The 16580-nt window shown below is 50.8% G+C and overlaps 1 long non-coding RNA gene across 7 annotated transcripts in view; it reads left to right on the plus strand.

The window, feature by feature from the left end:
• The window catches only part of LOC106007049, a 56320-nt gene extending 40111 nt beyond the window's left edge, over window positions 1-16209 (plus strand). For 6 of the 7 annotated variants that reach the window (XR_006605945.1, XR_006605944.1, XR_006605946.1 and 3 more), the window contains 4 exons: window positions 61-206; window positions 9297-9460; window positions 11269-11360; window positions 14950-16209. This is a non-coding gene — a long non-coding RNA (uncharacterized LOC106007049). The remainder of the gene's footprint in view (window positions 1-60; window positions 207-9296; window positions 9461-11268; window positions 11361-14949) is intronic. The other variant, XR_006605947.1, reaches the window with a different exon arrangement.
• Window positions 16210-16580: the final 371 nt, after the last annotated feature.

Genomic DNA, 16580 nt, shown 5'->3' on the forward strand with positions numbered 1-16580 from the left:
GCATACAGCGTTGACAAGCCTTCTGTAGGCCTATGGCCTCATCTTGTCATATCCGCACAGCGTGACAGGTGGTGACGTGCACTTTCCAGAAGATGAGGAACTACCGGGCAAGGAATAGGTGGTCAGGAAAGGCACAGACACAGATTCGCCTGGGATGGAACAAGTCTCCCACCGCCCAGAGGCTTCAGGAAACTCCGTCCACAACTGTACGTACATATTATGTCTGACGTAAGTGGGGCTTCGTCGAGCCCCAGGGTCTGTCCTAGATTCTGAATCTGTAGGTGGTTGATCAGGCATGGGTGCTAGGGTGAGCCCATCCCTCAGCGCAAACATCCCCGTCCACCAGCTCAGGGACAGTGCTCAGATCAGTGAGACCGTGTTGACTCTCGACGCCGGAGGTGGAGAGTTCTAGCTCACGCTGACCACAGCGCTACCTTCTGCAGACACACGGGCGTGAGAGGCTGATTCGTGGGGGGGCAGGTGAGTTCCCAGTACGGAGTGTGGATCCTGTGACTAATTCTGTCTAAGCTGATGCTCAGCTCTACCCTAGAGCTGTACCAGACATCGGGATTAATTGGACAGACTTCTTGTATCCCATCCAGAAGGAGACCCGGTATTTACCCACAGACCTTCACGTCTTTGTGCCCCAGACAGACCAGCTCTTTTGGATGATCCTATTCCCTTATTTGAAGAAAATGTGTTTCGTTCTTAAACAGCCGTAATTGCATTCTACTGGATGAAGTGTGCCTGTCGGCCCCGCAGCCCTTCCCCGTACTTGGAATCCAGTTCCGCGCGGCGGCCCTCATTTCGGTCCCGCACGGATTTTCACGAAGTAATTGCATTTTACCACAGAAACTGCCAGAAGCCGACTTCGCAAAGGCAGGACATCAGTGAAAGAAATTTAGGGCAATTTAATGTTTGGAGTAGGGATGACCCGGCACCGGAATCAGAATTTCCTCCTTGGCTCTGCGGGTTGTTCTGGGGGCTGGTACAGAACAAGCAGGGAAGGTCCCGAACCCACGCGCTTGGCCAGCTTGTTCCCACGGGGCGGGGAGAGGGCGAGGCTGTCCACGCTCAGTCGTTCAGAGACAGGGACTGGGGCAGACCTTTCAACCAGCTGGGCAGGAGAGGAAGGGGGTGGGTGGGTTTTGTTCACTCCCTCGCACACCCCTCAACGGAAGATGGAGCGCTCCCCGGGCGTCTGTGCTCCCCGCGTGTCCGTGCTCCCCGTGCACCTCAGTCTCCAGCACTCACTGCCCCGCTCTGGGTCACTCCCATGGGGCAACACCGTGTTTCTCATCTTAAAGCTCTTTCCTAAATCCAACCTACTTCCCCTTTCATTTTTCCTCCCCTTTTTTGTTATTCTCCCCCAATTTTCACAACCATCATCTTCACGGCCTTCATTTTTCCCCGAATGACCCCCACATTGCCGATCCGATCCGAATCAGGTCTTTTCCTCATCTCTCCACGGTATTCGGCCCAGTGGTGAGCCCCTCATGGAAGCCCTCCCTGGGTTCCAGGTCGTGGTAATTTCCAGGTCTAACTCCTGTCTGCACAGCTCCCCGTCTGGGATCCAGACTCACTCACTCTGCTTCCATGGTGTTCCCTGGGGAGGACGGGGTCCCTACGATCTCCAGGAGATCCAGGAACATCAAGAGTTTCAAGCAGCAGGTTTCTTCTGTGATTCGTTGGCTCATTTCTCTAAGTTAAATGTAACTTCCAGGCAGGAAGCGAAGGCACGTGTCCCTCTCTACCCCCACCCCCAGTCCCTGGCCCGGCACTCAGTACGCTGGAGGTCCTCCACTACTATTGAGTGGATGGACATGTGGACCTCTCAAGTGGTTTATTCTATTCTTGAGTCAACAGACCTGGAGCGTCCCCCCACGCCATCACGAAAACTCCTTGAAGTCTCGGACGGCTCTGTCCTCACCTGGTTCTTCACTTACTCATCGTGGAGATACTAATCTGAAGTCCCTTTGGCTTTTTGCAATGTCTGCTACTGGGTTACGACGTAGAGTTTTGGGCCAGATGCTCCTTTTAAGCAGCCCTGGTGATGCATATTTGATGTTAGATTAACCTATTGTGATTTGTGGTCGCAGCGGCAGGAGCCTGCCTTTTGAATATGAATAAGGTATCGTCACTTTTATTAACTTATAACAGGGTTATGTTTAACCACAGGAGGAAAGAAACACACCAATTATTCTCCTGGGTAATTTTAAGCAAGTATGAATAGGAAGCAGCTTTGTGGCATGAGTGACTTGAATTCCTGAATCGGTCTCTGTGCAAACGTTTGAAAGCAAGTGATAACTGTGTATTCATTAGAGAGACTATAAAATAGCAGGGGTGTTACATTTGCAACCAACAGGCTTTGTTATCAGTGATGCAGATTTTATTATCTGCTAGTTCCTAGCTGGTCTTATTAATTTGGAAGCTCTGTTGCAGAAAGAGAAATGGCTTCCATTTCCAAACCTTGCAGTTAGGAATTCTGTCACTGTTTTTAGCTGTGCAGCTATTTATTTATCCATGTCACTCTGTGGGGTCATCTGTAAGTCTGGCTGGATGGGCTGTCTGGCTTAAAGCGGCACCAGTCCTATTTTCCTCCTTCTCTCCAAATGGGACAACCACAGGCTTCTCCATCTGCTGTGTGTTCAGTGAATCCCCCCATCAGGATACAAGAGTTGTGGGTTTTTCTGGTAGAAAGCAGGCACAGTTTTATTAAAAATAATTTTACAAACCCTCGTTGAAGTCACTTGGAGTAGAGCTTTTGGGGACAAGAATGAGTAAGGTAATTCCCACCATTAAAAAGTTTGAAGGGGCCTCAGTGCTACACACAGCAGGTCCCCAACAGAGATCTGGGTCGGACTTTCTAGAAGGGGCATTTGAGAGCTGACGGTATGCGTCTGGGGCAGATTCTGAGCCCCCCGACCTCCAAACCACTCTCCCTAGGTCTGGCTTCAGTGCCTGACCACTTCACTGTGCAGACCTAGGGGCCATCTAAAACACAGAAGACAACCCAAGGATAGAGAGCGCCTTTAACCCTTTCTGTTCTACCGTCCAGCCTTTAGCACACCACAGACACGTCTAGAAAAACCACTGTTGATGGCACATACTTAAGTCCTCAGTTTAATATAACACTTTACCATTGTGTGAATGGCCACCAGACGTATTGTTTCAAAACTGAACTTCATTGGTACACACCATATTCTGGAAGCACTTTTCATACCCAAGCTGGGCCAGTCTCCAGGAATGAATGAATCAAGAGGATGAAAAATCCCAAGTCCAAACTCACCCCAAATAGTTGCTGAAGTGCTTTGTGACTTTTTAAAACCCCTTGTTCTGGATGGTTTGAGGCATGTGGGGAGGTAGAACCCAATGACAGGATTTTAGAGGAAAAGACAATCATCACTTATGGTTTAAGGGGAAGAAAGGATTCTAAAAGGGGACCCAAGGGCCAAATCCATACCCTGTGGGATTCCAGCCTCATCCCACAGGTCAAGAGTCAAGCTCCCCACAAACCAGGCTGCTGGAGGACATTTGTAACTCATGCATTCTGAGCCCCAAACAGGTGGACAGCAAAGGCTGCCCAGCCCCAAACAAAGCACAGTTCAGTTCCATGTTGGCGGCTTTGGAGCCTGGGGCCTCCTGACTGGAAGCCTGGAGAGAACCAGAAAGGAAGGGAGTTGAGTGCAGAGAGTCTTCTCAGCCTCTAGTTAGCAGTGAATGGAGGAGGGGGGGGGGGAGACGGGTCTAGGTGGAGGGCTTTCTGGGGGATTCGGAGATTCCTGCTGCACTGCTAACTGTAGGGACCACATGCCACGTGAGCCCTGAAGATACAGAAACGAGGACAGAAAGACGCAGACGCCACATTCACAGAGGGGCATTCCCGGCAGAGGAAATACAAATCCGACTTTTATTTTTATTCTATTTTTTAAAGATTTTGTTTGACAGAGAAGCAGCGAGAGAGGGAACAACACAAGCAGGGGGAGAGAGAGGGAGAAGCAGGCTCTCAGATGAGCAGGGAGCCTGATGCGGGGCTCGATCCCAGGACCCTGAGATCATGACCTGAGCCAAAGGCAGATGCCTCACCACCTGAGCCACCCAGGGGCCCCCAAATCTCAGTTTACGATCACATCAAACTCTTTCCCTAAGAGTAGTTCCAGAGAATCACGGTCACAGTGACACAGCCCATCTACGTGTGTGGGGAAACTCCACCGTCAGAACCAGGAGACCACGAGACACAGCTGTACCTCCTTGTTCTGCTGTTCCCAGCACGCGGCGTTTGGGGCACGGACACTGTCCTGTGTAGTAGAGACGCTGGTGCTCCAGGCAGGCTGCATGGAGGCTACACAGATTCTAGTTCAAGTAAAAAAAATCTTACTAGTCCCCACCCCTTACCACTACCACCAAAAAAAAAAAAAAAATCTTTGGCGAGCAGGTAACAAAGGAAAGTGTCCTCAGTAAGGACCCAAGGGGCCTTCCCTTGGGAAGGAGGAAGTGGCGTATGTGCGGGTGAAGACTGAATAGTGACTGACACTCAGTTTGACTCTACACCAGATAGCCAGCACCCTACAACCTGCACAGGGGCGGTTGTGAAATCCTCACATGGCCCCTTAAGGTGGTCATGGGAGCACGTTTCCTGTGCAAGGAAGCAGGCCTGGTAAATGTAACTGGCAACAGTACCCAGCCAGTCCCTGGGAGACCGGGACCGAGACAGTCTGACTTCAGGATGCATTCTCTCACCACTCAGAATTAACTCTATGGAATCTATGGGCGAGGGGGTGGTAGTTAGAGCAACAGCATGTGTAAAGGCCCTGTGGCAGGAGGTAGCTGGGTACATTAAGGAACAGAAAGTGGCCGGTGTAGCTGGTCTGGTGGTGCAGTGGAGGAGGTGGCGCTGGGGGGGAGACCGGCCTGGGCCTGAGACTCCCAGCCCCGGTCGGCAGCTGTTTGCCCCTCACACGCTGCGGGTCTCTGTGCAGCTGCAGCCGAAAACAGGCAGCAGTAACAACAGAAAACGGGAAGGAGCTTTTTCGCTCTTCACTAAAGTGAAGGCTGAAAGCAGACAGAGATGGATTTTGATTTGTCTAATGAGGCCCGAAAACAGACTGAATAACCATGGAAAAAAGGAAACTTGACTCAAGATAGAAGTTGGCGAAAACATTCTGGAAGCATCGCAGGCTGACGACGTGACCAGACATTCCTGGGCCAGCGGCCCTCAGAGCCCAGGCAAACCGGCAGCTCCAGTCCGACCTACCCGCGCGTCCCTGTAACTGGACACGGGGATGTGACCCCGTCACTTTCAGTGACTGGTCTTCTGAGGGTGTCGCACACGAGATTCAGCCCTGTCCTCACATCCTTCCTGCACAGCGTGAGGCCCGCGGCAGGGGGACAGTCCCCGCAGCTGTCGCTGGGTCCCCAGCCCGCCCTGCTCTGCAGCTCGGCACGGAGCACCTCGCAGTGTAGCACTTCGCACTTCGGCCTGTAGACCCCAGGAACGACCGCAGGGCAGGCCCCGCAGAAGGCCTGGCTGGTCTCAGCTGCTTCTCCAGCTGCCTCCCCCCTGGCTGTGGACATCAGTCCTGAGGGAGACCCGCACCGGCTCGCAGGGTTTGCCTCGGGGACCCCAAGGTCGGACGCCTCTGCCGTTCCACAGAGCCGGCACCAGGGGGCGAGCGAGGCCCACCAGTCCGGCTGCTCGCGGCGGAGCCCTCAGGGCCGGGCAGGACTCGACCGCCTCTGCTCGCTGGGCTGCAGACGGAGCCTGGCCCGGGGCGGGGCTGGGCCGGACCCAGGAGGCGGCTCCGAACCTCAGCGGGGGCCGAGCCCGGGGATCGCCGCGCCGGCACCGTCTGCCGGCAGGACCCGAACCAGAGCCGCCCTCCGTGTCCGGCCCGCGGCGTGGGGGCGACGGGGGCAGCCCCGGCACCGGCTCGGGGCTTGTGACCCCCCCCCCTCCAGTGCGACAGCCCCTCAGGCCAGCCGCAGGGGACTCCCGACACGGTCCAGTTTTGCAAACGCAACATGTAGAAATGAGGGAATGGAGCTACGTCCGCGAAATCAGCCCGCGGAGAAGCCTGATGGGGGCTGTAGGAGGCGGGGCGGAGGTCCCCGAAGGAGGCATCCGTGCGAGGGTCACGGTGGAGCGAGTCAGACCAGTAGGACACAGTCCGCAGCGCCGAGCCTTGCCGTCGGGTGCACCTGCTGTGTGTGGAGGCTCCGTCGGGTCAGTAGCCCTCAGCCGACCCCGGGGAGCTGCAGCCAGGTCCCGGCAGGCTGAAGGCTTGGCGGGGGGTGATGGGTCTCTCTTCAGGGTATTTCCTAGACACCTGAGGGTCTCCTTCCCCACAGGACGCAGGTTGGGGCTGGGGGCAAGTTAAAATTCCAGGAACAATCTCTAACCCACGAGGGACATAGTTGGTGGACAAGTTCCAACTTCCTCGTCAGTCAGGGCCCAGTTCTCAGACTTGGCCCACACTTGACCATTCCCAGTGGGCTGGGGCATCAGTCGCCCAAAGCAGGGACCCAGGCATCCACGGGTCCTTCCTTCACGGCTGGTCTTCCTCCAGCCCCCCACCCCCTCCGTCAGGTGGTCTTCTCCAGACACTTGGCCCCAAATACGTGACCATGGATCTGCTTCTGAGGAAACCCAAACGAAGGCAAAAAGATTCATAAATTTGCACTTTTCTTGCTCTGTGTACTTGAGGGATTTACTCTCATCTCTAACAGGTTTGGTTTGCTACTTTATAAAGTATGGGTAACGTGTTCGTAACACCAGTGCCTGCAAAAGCCAAACTATGGAAAGAACCCAGACGTCCGTCAACGATGGATGGATAAAGAAGATGCGATATATATATACACACACACACACACACACACACACACACACACACACACACACACAATGGGATACTATGCAGCCATCCAAAGAAATGAGATCTTGCCATTTGCAACCATGTGGATGGAACTAGAGGGTATTGTGCTGAGCGAAATAAGTCCGTCGGAGAAAGACAACTTTCATACAATTTCGCTCATATGTAGAATTTAAGAAACCAAACAGAGGAGTATCAGGGAAGGGAAGGAAAATAAGATGGAGTCAAACAGACGAATCATAAGAGGTACATAATGACAGGGAACAAACTGAGGGTTGCTGGAGGGGAGGTGGGGGGATGGGCTACCTGGGGGTGTGCGTTAAGCAGGGCGCATGATGTGATGAGCACTGGGTGTTCTGTGCAACTGAGGAATCACGGAACTACCTCTGAGGCTAGTGATACACCGCTAACTGGAGTGAAAATAAAATTTAAAAAAAATAGTAACAATACTTAGGATTATTTTATGAAAACCTGAGTACTTGTCCTATTTGAGGACCTTAGTAAATAATGGGTTTTTCTCGATAATGCACTATTTGGCACATTGCTTTCCTACTTAAATTTCCAAAGAGACAGAAGGGGCTTTTCATGGCCCCATGTTTGCTCCCCAGGAGTTAAACACTGTGGGACCGCTATGGGAACCAGTCTCGTAGGCGGTAGAGGAGCAGCTGTGAATAGAGCAAAGTCCCTGCCTTTAAGGAGCTTACATTCCAGGGGCAAGGATTTGGATCATCAACAAATAATACAGGATAAGGGGAAAGGGTTTAAAAAAAAAAAAAAACCCGAACAGAAATTGCAAGATAACAAGGATCAAGAGGAACAGGGATGAGGTCTGCAGGTGATCATTTACAGAAGAGATCAGAAAGTTCTCTCTGGTAGGAGCCTTTTTCCTAGCTTTGAAATGTAATTGACATTGTATAAATATTTGATTAGATATAACTGAAATGAGATATAATTGCACTGAGTAACTTGACAGTGTACAACATGATGATTCAGTATACACGTGTATTATGAAATGATTACCTCCATAAGGTCGATTAACACACCCATCATGTTACGTAATTACTTATTGTGGAGAGAACTTAATTGCTCTCTTAGCAGTTTTCAAGTATAGGATACATCTCGTTGATTATAGTCAGCATGCTCTCTACTGGATTCCAGGACTTTTTGCCTTCTCTAAGTGGGTACCCTTTGAACCACATCTCATTACCCACCCTCCTCCCCATCCACGAGCAATCACCATTCCACTCTAATTCCACAAGTTTGGAAGGTTAAATCCCACACGCGAGGTCAAGCAGGAGGTCTACACCTCCCCACCCGGTTAAGGACGCCTTCCCAATAGCTGCGCACCGGGAAACTGCGTCCCTTGCTCTATTCTCGGGGCAGCGTCTCCACTGCTGTTGTGCTGGAGAGGTGCGTACCTTCCAGCTGAGCCCTGAATGTTGAGTTTAATCATTCCTATCCGATGGCAGCTCCAACCCGGCTGGCCGACAGGCTCCTCTGGAATTTTAATTGGCACCGTGAGCTGCAAACTGCACAGCGCAGGGAGTGAACTCCCAGGCTGGGGATGACCTTTCCTTGCTGGCAAGGCTCAGCAGGCGCAGCCTCAGCAACGTGCCAGGAGGAACTGCAGAGACAGTGCTGATCCAAGGGACCAAAACGTTCCCATGATTTTCTCCCCCTCCTCTTTCTGCAGGTGCACAAAGGGCTCTAGTGTAGACAAAGGTGGGCCGTGGTCATTCCCAGGTGAAAAGACAGGCTTTTGACCAGTGAGGTCAATGGTCAAGATTGCACAATTATGGGACAGGCGTCATGGAGGCCTATTCAGAGCTCCAGCGAATAATGGTATCTAATCTGCTGGGACCAGGAAATATCTAATATTGATCTGGGTACTAGGGCAGCCAGACCGCCTCCTAGAAGCGGGCTGCAGGAGGAAATGGTGACCATCATGTCCATGATGAGATGCCAAGAAAAAAATATAAGATACTGGCAGTCGAGGAACAATGGTTAGAAGCATATTTTGTTTCTAAAATTTCTAAAAATTGTTTTTAGAGGATGGTCCTGATAAACAGGACTTCTTACACTGGCAAGATGTTGACTCTCACATGATCTGAGTTACCGTTCATGTCAACCAGCCGCTTCGCCTAACAGCTCATGGTTAATGCAGGTCCCGTCATACGGGAGGGACCTACAGAGTGTTGAGTGAGGTAACTGTAGGTGCACCAGACAGAAGTTATGTCTGAGTTATACAAGGGTTAGGCTCCCACTGACACCCCCAGAATGAAGGATGGAATGAAATTTTTCTTTAGAAATGAAAAATCAATTGTTCAATAGAGGAAATAATAGAAGTAGAAAAGCCTCTAGTCCTCGTAATTTAGGAAAACCACTGTTCTGTTCATTCATATATTCACAAGATGTCTTTTTTCTTAGAAACCATTCTTCATGGGACTAAACTTTCGTGACCCTCAGTTCTAAACATCATTTTCTCTGTTGCTGCTGGTGGCTGTGGGTCTGTTATTTGGGGAACATTCCTGGATGAAGGACAAGTCCCTAATAAGCCAATGTTGCAGCAAAGGTAAACACCCAACGAGCAGGTAAGAATTCTGGTCTTTCTCAAAGCTTCTGCTCAGAAATGGTTTAGGTCACGTCCACCTGTCCTCATTTGGTCAAATAATGTCCTAGGGCTAAACCCCAAGTCTTAAGGGTCTGTACCTCTTTGTACGTGTACCTACATGTACCTCCGTGTACCTCCTGTAGCCGGTTCCCACGGCTCAGTTCTGGTCACGGGATGTGGAGGCTGCCTAGAAGCTGCTGGGAAAGGTCTGCTGCTCTCGAGACGGTGATGGGGTTATTATTTGAGCAAGGAAGCCCAGACACATGCCTTGGCCACCATCCTGCAGCCTTAAGAGGAGCCGGACACGGGTTAAAGCCAATGCTATGGCCAGTGGAGCACAGAGGACAGACGCCCTCCATGACACCCCCTCGCCTGTGGCCCCGTCAGCTCTGAGGCTCCCTCTCCTTCCAGGATCACTGTGTCCGCTAATAACTGTGCTCGCTGTTCAGGCCAGTTCTGGTTTTCCGTTCTTCGTAGCTGAAGGCGTCTCAGCGAGTACAGCCCTAACCCTGCGTCCTCTCCTCCGGGTCCTACAAAGACGTCAAGATGGAGGTTAAGTGTCATTTTCCAGACAACACTGGAGTCCGGGTCCCTGGACTTGCTGTTTGACGCGCTGCTGTGGGTGCGTCGAACCACCGAGGCTGCCCTCACCTCCGGGGCCAGGCTCTGGTCTCCGGCCCACTCGGGCAGCATGCCTTGCCCTCCTGGGCCCACCCTGGGGGGTTTAGCCCGTGCGAGGAGGCCGGCTCTTCCCCTCCCTCCTCCCCGCCCAGCTCAACCATCTCGCTTTCCCACTGTCGGCTTGCTCGCCGCCGGCCTTTCCCAGGGCCTGGGATCAGCCTTGCGGCCTTGGGCTGTGCGCCCCGCCGTGCCTGTGCCACCCACTTCAGCTGCACCTGCTGCTTCGCCGGCCCCCCACACGGGGTCGTGGCAAAGGTCGAGTTTCTTGCTTCTGAGGTAGCTTCGACATAGGAGACAGACAAAAGTCCTATGTGTGTTTGCTCTCAAGGGTCAAACTAATGGGGTCAACAAGGCTCAGATCCCAGGGACCTGGAAGTTCTTTGATCATTTCGCCAATACCACCATTTTCCCCCATGTAGCTCACATGAAAAAGTTGAAGACTTATTAGAAAAAAAAAAATCTAACCTCAGAAGTTATGTTGACTTTTCCTCTTACACATGGAAATTAAAAGGCGTTTGCGCTGCCGCGGACTGTCAGACAGTCTTTGGTGACATGAAGAGTATGAAAGACTGACCTGTTTTTCCTGAACTCACTCTACAATGGTCCTAACAGTTGTCAGCATGGTATTGGGAGCGCAAATATCCGCTGGATTCCACTGATGCTTGTATCTTAGAGGAAAATCACGTGAAAGTATTTGTAATGTCTGCACGGTGTCGTCGGGGGTTGGGGGGGGGAGGAAATAAGCAACATCCAGGGCTTTATTTTCAGTAGGAAAACCAGGGTGGTCTTACCCTACATACATTTAGGCCAATAATAATGCTTGTCTGCTGTCCTATGCCTTGGATGAACAAGTACCTAATTTAAAAGAAACCACATGGAGGACAACGTGACTTTTCCTGGGTTACCAAATACAAGCAGAGAGAATCTTAGAGCTGCCATATTCCCATCAATCCCATACTGTGCTAACTACAAAAAAAAAAAGGCAAAAATTGAAAGAACAGATTTACTAGTGAGTGGGTTTCATAATGGTGATTTTTAGACTGCTTTGTGGTATAATTTTGATACCCTAGATTCACCATTTCAAGTATGATTTTAATGTATTTACAGAACTATACTAACATCATAGACAGTAATTTTCTGCTGTGTAAATCTGACTTGTTCTCTACATCTGGAAGTCGTCTTGGAATATTATGTATCAGGTGAGTGTTTGTTAGGTGAATGGGAAGATTTAAGGAGTCTACTGCGTAGTTGGTTAGACGAAATATAGAGAAACTGGTTTATAACAGCATACCAGATCTATTCATCAATCAGAAGATCCTTAAGATGCTGAGTATGTTCAATTATCACAAAGCACACAACTATCTTTTAGTTTGTCGTGTTATTTCCAGGGTGAGAGGAAAACTTTCAGTGGCAAGAATGTCACTCGGAATATAGGATATGCTTTTTACCTACATGAAGAACCTTGGTTTTCTCCGTATGTACAAATGGGACCTTTGGTGGTGCAGTCAGTTTACCATCCAATGCTTGGTTTCGGCTCAGGCTGGGATCTCAGGGTCCTGGGATCCAGCCCCAGGTCAGGCTCCTTGCTCAGTGTGCAGCCTGCTGGAGACCGTCTAGAACAATAAAATTCTTTACAATTTTTTTTTTTAATTCCTGCTTCTGGAAAGAGCAAAGGAATACAGGATACACACTGTAGCTCATGGTGTGACGTCCCTAAAGGCAGGCGCTTAAGAGACACAATCTGCATCAAGGGGGCTTTTCTAGATGTTGGACTGGTGTGGGAAATGCTTTTAGAAACAGAAGGTATAATTTGAAATGCAGGGTCATGAGATATGAATTCTCAGTCATACCCAGAGCTTGAGTTTTCAAAATAGAACTTCAGCTTTTAAATGAAATCCGAATCCTTACTACAGTAAATAGAATCTGGAAGCATTTATTGAATTTCAGAACGAGAAAGTTTTCATACAGCATGATGAGATTAAGGAATCAGAGCATACGCTGAAGTTCATTCTTTCCAAAAGAAACAAAAAAAAAAAAATGGGAGTTTAGTGATTGAAGTGATACTGGAAGCTCTATTCATCTTTTTTAATGAGCACACTTTTCTCAAATGTCTGCCTGGAAATACTCTTTGTGTTCTATCCCTTTATTGTGGAGGAAGCGGTTAGGAAACAAAACAGCTTCATCTAAAAGCATGAGGAACAGAAAATAAAAACCAAACTTCAATTTTATAAAGTTTGAAGTTCATTTAGATCAGACTTTGGATCATGTTTTGTTCCATTTCTACTGAAGAAGCTAACGTCAGGCCATTGCTTGTGTGCCTCTAACTTGGACCTCATGGAAACTCACTGCTCTCTGCTTCCTGAACCATTTACAGGACTCCTTTCAGATCTGTTTCTGGAAGGATACGTTCTCTGCCCTGTGTCTGTTTCCACTGGAGTTCCTGAGTTTTACATTGTTCACATACGAGCTGTGTTCGAGCTTCAGCCGTGAGTGGGGCGGAGGCTCAGTCCAAGCATTCTAGAGGAGAACCTGCACGGTTAACGAGGCCCCCACTTAAAGCGCAGACAGAGAAGTGGCCAAGCAGTGCTGAAATGAGTTTAGAATGTTCCTTGGGGCCAGCTGGTACGGATGGTGGACTGGAAGTCTCACCAACAAGGTTCGGGTCTTGGACGAGGACATGTCTGAGGATAGAGGGCACATCCCAGGCCAAGGACATAGCGCCTCAAAGACAGAGTGCAGAGATTTTGTTTCTCCCTCAAGACCAGTGATGTTCTGAGAAACGGTCCGTAGCCTCACCCGCTGGACCACGGAGAACATGGAATGGAACGACAGGAGAGCCAAGTGAAGAGTTTAGTTGGTAACCAATGGGGACAGGACCTTGGCCCTACGTTGTCAAGCACGCACAGTCTACGTAGAATGAGGACACAGGTATTGGGAGGCCAGAGAGCACCATGTGAGGGGCAGACTTGGAAGGCTGCCTGAGGCCTAGACGACGTGCAGGAGAAGCAGCTCCGGCAGCTCGTGTAGGAGCCCGTCGAGTGCAGCGGGCGTGCAGGGTGTGTGCCAGGACAGGAGACACAGGGTCAGTACGCCCTGCTCTGTGGACACCCCGGCCGTGTGGTGTGGTTTCCGCAACTCCATCGAAGAGGAGTGATTTTACAGTGGAGATGGCGGGACAGAAGATCCCGAGACAGAGGGGAGGGAGACTGAGGCCCGACGGGAGAGATGGCTGGGGACAAGGGATCAGAAGGTCGCGAGTTCGGTTGGGACCGTGTTTGCTGTGTGGACCCGAGGGCCCCCTGAGGTGCATTGCAGGTGCTCTGGGCAGTGACAGGTCAAGGCTGAGATGTGCATTTCGGAAGCATTTATATATGGACGTTTCCGCTTATGGCAGTGACTGGAAACAACCAAATAATGAAGATGGTGTAAAAAAAGGAACCAAGCGATCGCTTAAAACGTGTGAGGAAAAGCAGTGCCAGTATTCAACTGGGAGACCCTCCTTACGGCCACTTAGGACCTACCCACCCGACTCCACAAGCATTCCTTTTTAAAACTGCCTCTAGTAGTAACACTAAGCTCCTTTAGAATCCCCGGGGATTTTCCCAGGCTCAGAACCTCGGCAGGAATGGCTCTAAAGTTCAGACTTCTGTCAGGAATGGCTTTAAAGTTCAGACTTCCCTTGCCTCCTGAAATCTTGAGCATATAAATAACCTGTTTGCGGGGCTTCCTGTTCCACTGACGATTTCTCATGACTTAATGCCTCCACGTCCAGTAACTATGGGAGGGACAGTTTCTACCTCCATTCTGCAGAGACGGCGGCTGAGGGTTACAGCAACTCTTCCCAAGGGCTCATACAGTGTAGTCCAACCCAGGTTGTGGAGTTTGAGTTCCAGACGGTTTCTCCGCGTTGTGCTCTCACGCGTCACCTGTTAACCGCCCGTGTACGCGGCCTCAGCATCCCGGGCCATCTGGGCGGCGGTCAGAGAACATGGTCCAGTGGGTGGCTTCTGAGCAGAGATGAGTTTCTCCCAGTCTAGAGGCTGGGAAGCTCAAGCCGGTGTATTTGGTGTGTGGGGAGAACTGGTTTTCTGGGTCACAGACAGCCCTCTCTCCCCGAGTTGTGGGGGTCTCTTACCAGCAAGCGTTGACCTCCACGCGTTCCCTAACCCCCACCTCCTCATAGCCCCTCTTGGTCACCAGGTTTCAACACAGGATTTTTAGAGGATAAAAATGTCTGGACCATAGCACTACGGGATTTATTTCCTGTGGATTAAGTAAAATGATCCAGTGACCCTGTGGTAGAAAACATCCAAATTTCTGCCCTGGTTAAGAGGGACCACACAGCTTCACTGTGATGCTACCATGGCTGTTCACCACACTCCTCTTTGACGCTGTGTCCAGGGCACCCTGTATCGATCAGCATATCGTAACCACATAAGGTAGGTTACTAATTGGAAGCAGCAGTACACATAAAGTTATTTTTATCTCATAGCTGTATTATGGTAGAAAAAGACGCTTTGCTTAGGCAGGAGGTTGGGGCAAGTTTGTCCTCTTACTAGAATCTGTGCATTTGTCAACTAAGGAAACACTTGGTAGCCTTGGGGGTTGTCTGAACAGGATCTGGGTGAGGCCTAGACACCTGTGAGGACAGTGACATGCCACAGGTAGGCTGGCCAAAAATGCTAAGAAAAAAAAAAAAAGCTATCGCAAGAGGTTATTGTGAACCATGTGCTGTGACAACCTTTATGCAGTCTTGTTTTTCACTCAGAACAATTCCTTCTTCTCCAGCTTACTTTGAGGATTGAACCCAAAGAAATGACCATGTGGAACGTTGCAGCTTCCCATTTTTAAAAGATAATACACACAGGCTCGTGGGAGCAATTTTAGAGTGAAGCCGAACACTTGATGTAAAATTTCCGCGTCCCAGTCACACCAGATGTCTACAAGACGGGACCCGGTGCTGCGGGCGAAGCGGGTCTGGGACGGGTGCATTTTCAGCACCACGGGTTCGTAGCTGCAGGTCGCATGGGAGCTCCTCGTACTGTCACGGCGTGTTAGGACATGGGAGTGTCCCGGCCGCCGCGTCCAGTAGGGCCGAGCATCCTCCCTCTGAAGGTCAAGTGGAGCTAGAGGACCTCACCTCAGGCCATGGAGCTCCGAAGAGAGGTGGGTGGGCAACCGGTCCCCGAGGGCCGGGCTCCGCGGCCTCCCTCCCACGCACCCTGGCTCCCGCTTTGCTCATCACGTCACACCAGCCCGGACCACGGAGGCATGTGGGTCCACAGACTCCCTTCCTAGGCTGGCCTCAGTTTCCCTCTATGAAAATGGAGCCAAGTCAGCTGGCGTCAGTGTTCTTGTAGACTCCAGACCCCCTAGCACACGTTTTTAAGCTTCCTTTCCCAAGCCCCAAGCTGGAACCTTTAAGAATCCCGGTTGTGGGTCCCCCGGTAGCATGGGGGGCTCCTGCTCCCTTGAACCCCAACATCACTGCACTTCCAGGAGGGGGCCACAAAGTGAGGATCAAGGGACCCTCAACAGGCCCATGACAAAGCTGCTGGGGGCCGCTGGGCATGGTTCAGTGAAAGCGAGAACGGAAACCAGAAACACAAGCAGATCTCTTCCTGAGAAGCCCAGCAGGGGGACGGAGCAAGCCAGGGAACCCCCCCCCCCCGCCCCACCGAGCGTGCTGCCTTGTTGAGGCCACAGTGGCTGGACTCGGGTATGGATTGCAATGCTGGTCTCGCACGGTCAGCATCAAATCTACCCTCCAGATGGAGCTGGGCCCCGTTCCGCCGTCTAGCAGTGGCCCAGAGCAAGGACGGGATGGGGCGGCTGGATGGTTCCAGGCAGCCGACGTGCCAGCTCTGGAATTAGGGCTTCGGTTCTTAACCTCACAGACCTACATGCATGTGATGGACACATATGCTTTTCATAGAAATGTATTTGTTCCTTGTTTTGAATGATTTTTTTAAAGATCTTAATTTGAGAGGCAGAGTCTGTGTACAAGCAGATAGAGTGGCAGACAGAGAAGGAAATCAAATTCCTACTAAGCAGGGAGCCCACTGTGGGACTCGATCCCGGGACCCTGAGATCATGACCGGAGCTGAAGGCAGAGGCTTAACCCACTGAGCCACCCAGGCACCCACTGTTTTAAGTGTTTTACAGACTTTTTCTTCATTTTATATATTTATGTAGAAGGACATATTACGAAGCAATACACCAGCACACACTCATCCTACACGAATGAGGACATCTTCCAGATCAGCCCGTATTTGTCATCTCACTGAACAAACCAGATCTCAAAAAGGTTAATTCACTGAGGTCACTGATAGAAGAAGTCTGCCTTGTTCCTGCTTTTTGCTGAGCCCAGACTGTGGAATCCGGCAGAATCCAGGACTGCTGACCCCCTGATGGAGCTG

Source organism: Mustela putorius, unplaced genomic scaffold (assembly GCF_011764305.1).
Source record: "Mustela putorius furo isolate JIRA1106 unplaced genomic scaffold, ASM1176430v1.1 tig00000198_pilon_pilon_pilon, whole genome shotgun sequence".
Classification (NCBI taxonomy): Eukaryota; Metazoa; Chordata; class Mammalia; order Carnivora; family Mustelidae; genus Mustela; species Mustela putorius.